Source organism: Leptonychotes weddellii, chromosome 4 (assembly GCF_054177405.1).
Source record: "Leptonychotes weddellii isolate Sample4059 chromosome 4, ASM5417740v2, whole genome shotgun sequence".
NCBI classification, from domain to species: domain Eukaryota; kingdom Metazoa; phylum Chordata; class Mammalia; order Carnivora; family Phocidae; genus Leptonychotes; species Leptonychotes weddellii.
The window spans coordinates 141,460,479-141,470,271 of NC_138372.1; positions in this window are offsets into that span (position 1 = coordinate 141,460,479).

Below are 9,793 nucleotides of genomic sequence, written 5' to 3' on the forward strand. Positions count from 1 at the left end.
TCTGCTGAGACCATACTCTGTCTTTTCCTCCATTGTACATTTTTATTGCCTATCTAGGTATTATTCTGTTTTACAATGGATGTGATACTAAAAACTTACTTTTGTGTAGACTTACATTATGTTTTCAAAGATGCTTAATGTTAGTCGGATGAAACGCTATCTAGTTCCAGAGGTGCAGTTAGAGTAGATTCTGTCCTTTCTAAATGAATGAATGTTTATACAGAGGCCCAAGGTACATAAAGTATGGATAAAAATTTAAGTAAACTTTAATTTCTAAATGAATGTGATCCCACAATCATGCTTGCATTGCATACACATGATACACACACACACAAGCATACACACACATAGACACACGTCTGTACTTCGTCATGGTAATGGCCAGGCAAGCCAGAGCAAGACATCCAATCATGTCAAAAATGACTGGTATCTAGAGACGGGTTGGACCATTGAAGACCTTCAGAATTTGTGTTCAGATAGCGAAGGGTTAGCTATCACCTACACCCCCAAATTATCTTTTTATCCTTGAAAGTTGTGCTAAGTGAAAATCACATCTTTCATTTTAAATAAAAGCTAAAACCAAACTGCCGTGTTGTCTAATTGCATCGGCTATGTTTGTATCTAAGGCTTACAGGTTGTAACTACTTTAGGAGACAGTCTAGTGACCAAGAGAAGGAAATCTTATTCTCGGGAGGGTCTCATTAGGAAGAGGCTAGGCCCCTGAGAGAAAGAACAGTCCAGGGATACTTTACCAAGACTTATTATTTTTATCTTCATTCTGATGGATCTTAAATTGACTGAAAAATTATTATTATTATTATTATTTGTCAATGATCAGGAGAGTAGCCATCCTTGTACTGAGCAAGTTCCTTAACTTTTATTTCCTCATCTATAAAAGGGATAACAATTCCAATTTAATGGAATTGTTGGGAGGATTAAGGGATGTGATCCCTGTAAAGGTCAGAACAAAACCTGATACATAATAGGGACTCCATGTTGGTTGCTCTTTCTGACAGGGTCTTTTGGCCATCACTTCCTGGCTAGTATCCTGTTATCTTCAAACTGTCCTTTTTATCTTTTTTTTAAAGATTTTATTTATTTATTTGAGACAGAGAGAGAGAGAGGGAGAGAGAGCACAAGCGGGGAGGAGGGTCAGAGGGAGAGGAGAAGCTGAGCAGGGAGCTCAAAGTGGGGCTCCATCCCAGGATCCTGAGATCATGACCTGAGCTCAAGGCAGACGCTTAACTGACTGAGCCACCGAGCCACCCCTCTCACTTATTTTTGTATACTTCCAGGAAATCTAGAGCCAAAGATCATGCTGGAGCACATCACAAGGATCTGCTTTCCTCTTTATAGCTTCAAAACACTTCCTGGTCACCTAACATCTGCTTATCACATCCATGGCCCCTACAACCTCCATAGTTTTATGTGCTATGAAATTTCGTCTGTCCAATCTTGGGAAAGAATACATTAGGATCTTTATAGATTCAATTCAGTCATTCTACTTTACTCTAATATTTGAAGACTACTATATCTTCTTACTTATAAACAGAGAATCTGATAATCTAACCAAAACATTCATTCTAACCCAAGTAAGGATTATTGACTTTTGGTGATTAGGCTGTGGTATTTTGGCCTAATTTAAAGGAGGATTCTAATAGCAGAAAATTTCAGAATAGAAAAGTAAATACAGACTGTAAAATATATAATAGGTTATAGTTGGGAAAGATATGGGAGATTCTTTGGATCAATTTCTCATTACATAGATGGAACTGAAGCCCAAAGAGGTTAAATAAATTTTCCAGGGTCACTCAGTGAATTAAACTGGAACTGAGACTAGAACTTGAGTATTTGATTTCTAGTGTTTTGGGTTTTTTTCCACCTGTACTTTCTTGTCTTTTGAAAAAAGATGGTTTCTTGCCATGGTTGGATTCATAGGGCTTCTCAACTCATAGAGCATAGCACACTTGATGCGTCTATCCCCAAATTTCCATATACTTGCCTTTATCCCCCTCTTTTCTGTCTTTTTCTGATAGTCAAGACCTAAAAGCCCTACGTCAGCAGTTTTATTCATTGACAACTTCTGTAAAAATGTTACACTTAACTAACAATAAAATTGTAGAAATGCAGGGTTCATCAGATATATATTGAGCACATGTCAGACATTGTGCTAGTTGCTATGGATACAACAATGCACCATATATAGTTTCTGTCATGAAGAAGCTCACAATCTCATGGGGAAATAGATTCATAAACAAATATTTGTAATCCAAATAAATATTACAACTTATAATGTAAACAGTTTCCATTTCTAATAGAGTATAATTGGGAAGTATGCATAGACAGTTTTTTGAGTATTATTTCCTTTTATTAAATGAATATATCGGGTTATATATTAAGCAATTCATTTTTCCTTCTTTAATCCTCCTACCATTTAACAAAAATTGTATTAATAGTACAGTTAACCTTAGTAATAGTTAACCTTATATCTCAGTATTTAAGTTACAGGATATTCAAGTGGGATATTCAACTGCAAAAGGAAAGGACATCACTCCAAAATGGATGAAGAGACATCCTTGTATTATTTTTTGTTGTATGTTTTCAGTTGTATGGAAGAGAGCTTGCATCATGTTAGGTGGAAAGATGATTTTGCTATTTCTGTATTTAGGAGTTAAGTAAGGTTAAAGAGGTTTATTTAACTTCTAAATAAAGAAGGACTTGTAAATAAAGAAAGGTTAGACTGTGTGGTGGGATGACAAAAGGATGTATGCAATGGCAAATGAGCTAAGCTGGAATTCCAATTTCCAGGAGTCTCTTAACTGTATTCCTGTTTGTGGGAATTGCATGATATGTGGAAGGCAGAGTGTAGTGAAAGCTTCTATGCTCTAAAGTTCATGGGGCCTCTGGGTGCCAGCACAGCTCATGCACATTGGAGCTGATCTGTGGGCTCATTTTGCAGGCTTATGGCCCCTACAGAGCCCACTTCTCTTCCAGCCCCCACTGATCATTCTCCTCCTTTAGTTTCATATGGTTCTGGGCTAGGTGGTTGCACAGCTACATGGTGCCAGGCACCAGCTTCCTTTGGCAAATCAGCTGGTATTGAGATGCAAGTGGTAAGAAATAGATTCAAGTTCCAGTTTGTCATCATGGGGTCCTCTTTGTCTGACTCTGTCCCTTTTCACTTAAAGCTTTCCTTTCTGATTGTCTGCTCTGCTGACCTACACTAAGTTCGGGAACAGACTTCTTCACTAGTCCTCATGATTGTTCAATGTCTAATCCCTACTATAAATCCATTATTCTTTATCACTCAAGGTGGTTCTGCTTCTTTGAAGGAACCATTTCTAATTTAAATAAAGACTTTCATACTTATGTTTCGATTTCATTTTTTTTAAGTTTCTATCTTTAATTTGTGATTCTTTTTAGATGTTGATAATGGCACTAATGTATTTCATGTTCTTTTGAATTTCATGTCCACCGCAAATTTGGTGAACAAGTCATCTATATTTTCATCCATATCATATATAAAACTATTGTTTTGTTTTATATTTATTAGCATAATTTTGGGATGCACAGAGAACTCCAAATAACAAAAGCAGACCAATACCAAGACATAATGTAGTTAAATTTGCAAAATATAGTGATAGAGAAAAAAATCTTAAAAGCAGCAAGACAGAAGTCCCTAACTTACAAGGGAGGACCCATAAGGCTAGCCGCAGATCTCTCAACAGAAACTTGACAAGTCAGAAGGGAGGGGCATGATATAGTCAATGTGCTGAATGGGAAAAATCTGCAGCCAATAATACTTTATCCAGCAAGGCTGTCATTCAGAATAGATGGAGAAAGAGTTTCTAAGACAAACAAAAACTAGAGTTTGTGACCAGTAAACCAGCCCTGCAAGAAATAGTAAAGGGGACTCTTTGAGTGGAAAGGGAAGAACCAAAAGTGATAAAAACAAGAAAAGAACAGAGAAAATCTCCAGAAACAATGACAAAGCAAGTAATAAAATAGCACTACATATCTATCATTAATTATTTTGAATGTGAATGGACTAAATGCTCCAATCAAAAGACATAGGGTTTTAGAATGGATTAAAAAAAAAAACAAAACAAAACAGGAACCATCTATGTGCTGCCTACAAGAGACTCATTTTAGACCTAAAGACACTTGCAGATTCAAAGTGAGGAGATAGAGAAACATCATGCAAATGGACATCAAAAGAAAGCTGGAGTAGCCATGCTTATATTGGACAAACTAGACTTTAAACCAAAGACTGTACTAATAAATGAACATTACAATCTACCAAGAATATCTAACAATTGTAAATATTTATGCACCCAACATGGGAGCACCTAAATATATAAAACAATTAATAACAAACATAAAGGAACTCATTGATAATAAAACAATAATAGTAGAGGACTTTAACACCCCACTTATATCAATGGGCAGATTAAGCAGAAAATCAACAAGGAAACAATGGCTTTGAATGACACACTGGACCAGATGGACTTAACAGAGATATTCATAATATTCCATCCTAAAGCAGCAGAATACACATTCTTTTCAAATGCACATGGGACATTCTCCAGAATAGATCACATACTGGGTCACAAATCAGCCCTCAACAAGAACAAAAAGACTGAGATCATACCATGCATATTTTTAGACCACAATGCTGTGAAACTTGAAGTCAACCACAAGAAAAAATTTGGAAAGACTACAAATACATGGAGGTTAAACAACATTCTACTGAACAGTGAGTGGGTCAACCAGGAAATCAAAGAAGAAAGAAAAAAATACATGGAAGCAAATGAAAACAAAAACACAACAGTCCAAAACCTTTGGGATGCAGCAAAAGCAGTCTTAAGAGGGAAGTATATAGCAATACAGGCCTATGTATGTACAGGAGCAAGAAAAATCTCAAATAAACAGTCTATCCTTATACCTAAAGGAGCTAGAAAAAGAATAATAAATGAAGCCTAAAGTCAGGAGAAGAAGGGAAATAATAAAGATTAAAGCAGAAATAAATGATATAGAAACTAAAAAACCAATAGAACAGATCAATGAAACCAGAAGCTGGTTCTTTGAAAAAATTAATAAAATCCATAACCCCTAGCCAGAATTATAAAAAAGAAAAGTGGAAGGACGCACATAAATAAAATCACAAATGAGGAAAAATAACAACCAACACCACAGATATATAAACAATTATAAGAAAATGTTATATAAAAACTATATTATACAATACATATATGCCAACAAATTGGAAAACCTGGAAGAAAAGGATAAGTTCTGAGAAACATATAAACTACCAAAACTAAAACATGAAGAAATAGAAAACTTGAAGAGACTGATAACCAGCAAAGAAATTGAATCAATAATCAAAAATCTCCCAACAAACAAAAATCCAGGGCCAGATGGCTTCACAGGTTATTTCCACCAAACATTTAAAGAAGAGTTAATACCTATTTTTCTCAAACTATTCCAAAAAATAGAAATGGAAAGAAAAGTTCCAAATTCATTGTATGAGACAGGCATTACTGTGATAGCCAAATCAGATGGACTCCAGAGAACTACAGGCCAATATCCCTGATGCACATGGATGCAAAAATTCTCAATAAAATACTAGCAAACTGAATCCAGCAGTACATTAAAAGAATAATTCACCACAATCAAGTGGGATTTATTACTGGGCTGAAAGCATGGTTCAATATTCACAAATCAATCAATGTGATACACCACATTAATAAAAGAAAGGATAAGAACCATATGATCCTTTCAATAGATGTACTTTGTCAAATGCTTTCATTTGACAGCATTTGACAGAATACCTCATCCATTCATGATAAAAACCCTCAACAAAGTAGGGTTGGAGGGAGCATACCTCAACATAATCAAGGACATATATGAAAAACCCACAGCTAAAATCCTCAATGGGGAAAAATTGAGAACTTTTCCTCAGCATCAGGAACAAGACAGGGATGTCTACCACTGTTATTTAATATAGTACTGGATGCCCTAGCCACAGCAATCAGACAACAAAAATAAATAAAAGGCATCCAAATTGGCAAAAAAGAAGTCAAACTTCCACTATTTGCAGATGACATAACACTCTATATAGAAAACCGGAAAGACTTCATCAAAAAACTTGCTAGAACTGATAAATGAATTCAGTAAAGTCTCAGGATGCCAAAGTAATGTACAGAAATCAGTTGCATTTCTAAATACCAATAATGAAGCAGCAGAATGAGAAAGCAAGGAATCAATCCTATTTACAATTGCACCAAAAAAACATTAGATACTTAGGAATAAACATAACCAGAGATGAAAGATCTATGCTCTGATGAAATCCCAATAGTTTATTTTTGCTTTTGTTTGCCTTGCCTCAGGAAACATATGTAGTAAAGAAGTTGCTACAGGTGATGTCAAAGAGGCTACTATGTTCTCCTCTAGGATTTTAATGGTTTCCTGTCTCACATTTAAGTCTTTAATCCATTTTGAATTTATTTTTGTGTATGGTATAAGAAAGTGGCCCAGTGTCATTCTTTTGCACATTGCTGTCCAGTTTCCCCAGTACCATTTGTTGAAGAGACTATTTTCCTTTGGATATTCTTTCCTGCTTTATAGATTAATTGACCATTTAGTCTTGGGTTCATTTCTGGGTTTCTATTCTGTTTTATTGATCTATCGGTTCTTGTGCCAGTCTTGATCACTACAGCTTTGTAATACAACTGAATTCAGGAATTGTGATGCCTCCAGCTTTGGTTTGCATTTTCAAGGTTACTTTGGTGACTTGGGGTCTTTTGTGGTGCCATATAAATTTTAGGATTGTTTGTTCTAGCTCTGTGAAAAATGCTGGTGCTATTTTTGATAGGGATTGCATTAAACGTGTAAACTGCTTTGGGTTGTGAAGACATTTTAACAATATTTGTTCTTCCAATCCAAGAGCATGGAATGTCTTTCTGTTTCTTTGTACCATCTCTAATTTCTTTCATCAGTGTTTTATAGTTTTCAGATTAATTGTGAAAAGTTTGACTATTCAAAAGGTAGTGCTGGATTACATGGTTAAAAATATGAAAAAAAGGGGCGCCTGGGTGGCTCAGTTGTTAGGCGTCTGCCTTCGGCTCAGGTCATGATCCCAGGGTCCTGGGATCGAGTCCCACATCAGGCTCCCTGCTCGGCGGGAAGCCTGCGTCTCCCTCTCCCACTCCCCCTGCTTGTGTTCCCTCTCTCGCTATATCTCTGTCTGTCAAATAAATAAATAAAATCTTTAAAAGAAAATTTTAAAAAAATATGAAAAAAAAAGTTAGATCCCTAACTCAATCACTTCATGTTATATTAAAGAGCAAGGGAAGTACATGATGTAATGGTTAAGAACAGATACCTGGTGTCTGCTTGCTTCAATTCACAACTTATCTCCGCCCCTTTGTAAGTGTGACAGAGAGATTTAAAAAAAATGATCATGAAAATAATGATGATGCGTATATTGTTTGCATTCACTCCTGGTGAACCTTTAACTTGGTAAAATGGGAAAACTGTCATACATATGTATCAAAAGCCTTACAAATTTCCATAATTTTATTGTACCCATTGAGCTTCTAGGAATTTACTTTAAAGAAATAATCACAAAAGTATAAATGTATTTACAGTAATGCTCATAGTAGTAGTATTTTTAGCAGGGATAATCTGAAAACTAAATACGTGACAAGGGGATGGGTTAAATAAATGTTGGCACATTGTCAGATACAGCGTGTGGTGATTAAGGGCAGGGCTTTTGGTGTCAAGTTGGCTTGGGTTTGATTTGTTTATTTATTTATTTATTTATTTTTAAAATTTTATTATGTTAATCACCATACATTACATCATTAGTTTTTGGTGTAGTGTTCCATGATTCTTTGTTTGCATATAACACCCAGTGCTCCATGCAGAACGTGCCCTCTTTAATACCCATCACCGGGCTAACCCATCCCCCCACCCCCCTCCCCTCTAGAACCCTCAGTTTGTTTCTCAGAGTCCATAGTCCCTCATGGTTCATCTCCCCCTCCAATTTTCCCCCCTTCATTTTCCCCTTCCTGCTATCTTCTTCTTCTTCTTTTTTTTTAAGATATAATGTATTATTTGTTTCAGAGGCACAGGTCTGTGATTTCTGTTTACTTTAACCATTTATTAGCTGTGTGAATTTGGATAAGCTTCTTAACCTCTAATTCTGTGTACTTATTTATAAAATGGAGCTAATAATAGCATGTATGTAAAAGTTTTGGGAAATGAATATTAATTAATTTAATTGATTAATTGTGATAATTTGCCTAGAGCTTCTGAGACGTAGTAAATGGCATCTATTATTATCAATATTTAAGGTATTAAAAATTCAAAGAATATAATAGAATATACGTGAGAAATATATCTAGAGGGATCTTTGCCACCTGTCAATAGGAGTTACCTAGGAATTGATTCTTCTCTTTCCTCTCCTCACCACATCTGATCCTGTAGCAATTTCCACCCTTTTGCTAATGCATCCTGCTTCTAATCGCTCATCATCACCACTGTCGTAGCCTTAGTCTGCGCCATCATCATCACCTGCCTGGAAAACTGTGATGGCTCTTGCCTCTGCTTTCTCTCTTATCCTCTCAGAGCCCATCATCTATGTTTGGCCGGGGTGAACTTTTAAACAATAAATCACACTACATCACTCCGCTGATTAAACCCTCGAAAGACTTCCAGTTGCAACCAGAATGTAATCTAAACTCCCATAAGGCTCTCCTTGATCTGGCCCTTCCCTAACTTTTCAACTTTATTTTTCTCTGCTATCTCTCCAATTCAACAAATTTTAGAAACCCTGATCTTCTTTCAAATATGCATGTGCCTTTTGCTTGAAGTGTTCTTATCTGGAATCCAGGTCCCAACTCAAGTGTCATCTCTCCCCAGAGGCTTTCAAACCATGCTCACAACAGCAGCTCCCAGAGGTATTTTCTACCTCTTTACCCTACTTTATCTTCTTCATCACATGTATCTTTTTACTTCACTTATTGACTTTTTTTTCCAGCCAATAGAACATAAGTTTCTTTTTCTTTAAATATCATTCTTTTTTTTTAAGATTTTTTATTTGTCAGAGAGAGAGAGCGAGAGAGAGCGAGAGAGAACAAGAATAAGCAGGGGGAGCTGCAGGCAGAGGGAGAAGCAGACTCCCCACTGAGCAAGGAGCCCGATGCGATGCGGGACTTGGTCCCAGGACCCTGGGATCATGGCCTGAGCCAAAGGCAGACGCTTAACCGACTGAGCCACCCAGGCATCCCAGAGAACATAAGTTTCTTTAGGAGAGTGTGGCTCTATTTCTCATGCTCAACACAGTGTCCCAAGCACTTAGAACAGTTCCTGGTGCCCAGATAGGCATTTGTGGACTGGCTCTTGTCCTTGATCATGTGGACATGTTTTGGAAACGTAGAATAAAGGGATTTCACCTTTACTTTACACATGGCATTATTGGAATTTTTTATAATATACAATCAAATGATGATGCTGGTTATTTGTGGATATGAAGTTAAGGGTACTTAAATCTTTTTATTCATAATTTCTGCATTTTAAATATGTTCTCCCACGATGGACTCTGAAAAACAAACTGAGGGTTCTAGAGGGGAGGGGGGTGGGAGGATGGGTTGGCCTGGTGGTGGGTATTGAGGAGGGCACGTTCTGCATGGAGCACTGGGTGTTGTGCACGAACAATGAATCATGGAACACTTCATCTAGAACTAATGATGTAATGTATGGGGATTAACATAAGAATAAAAAAAATAAA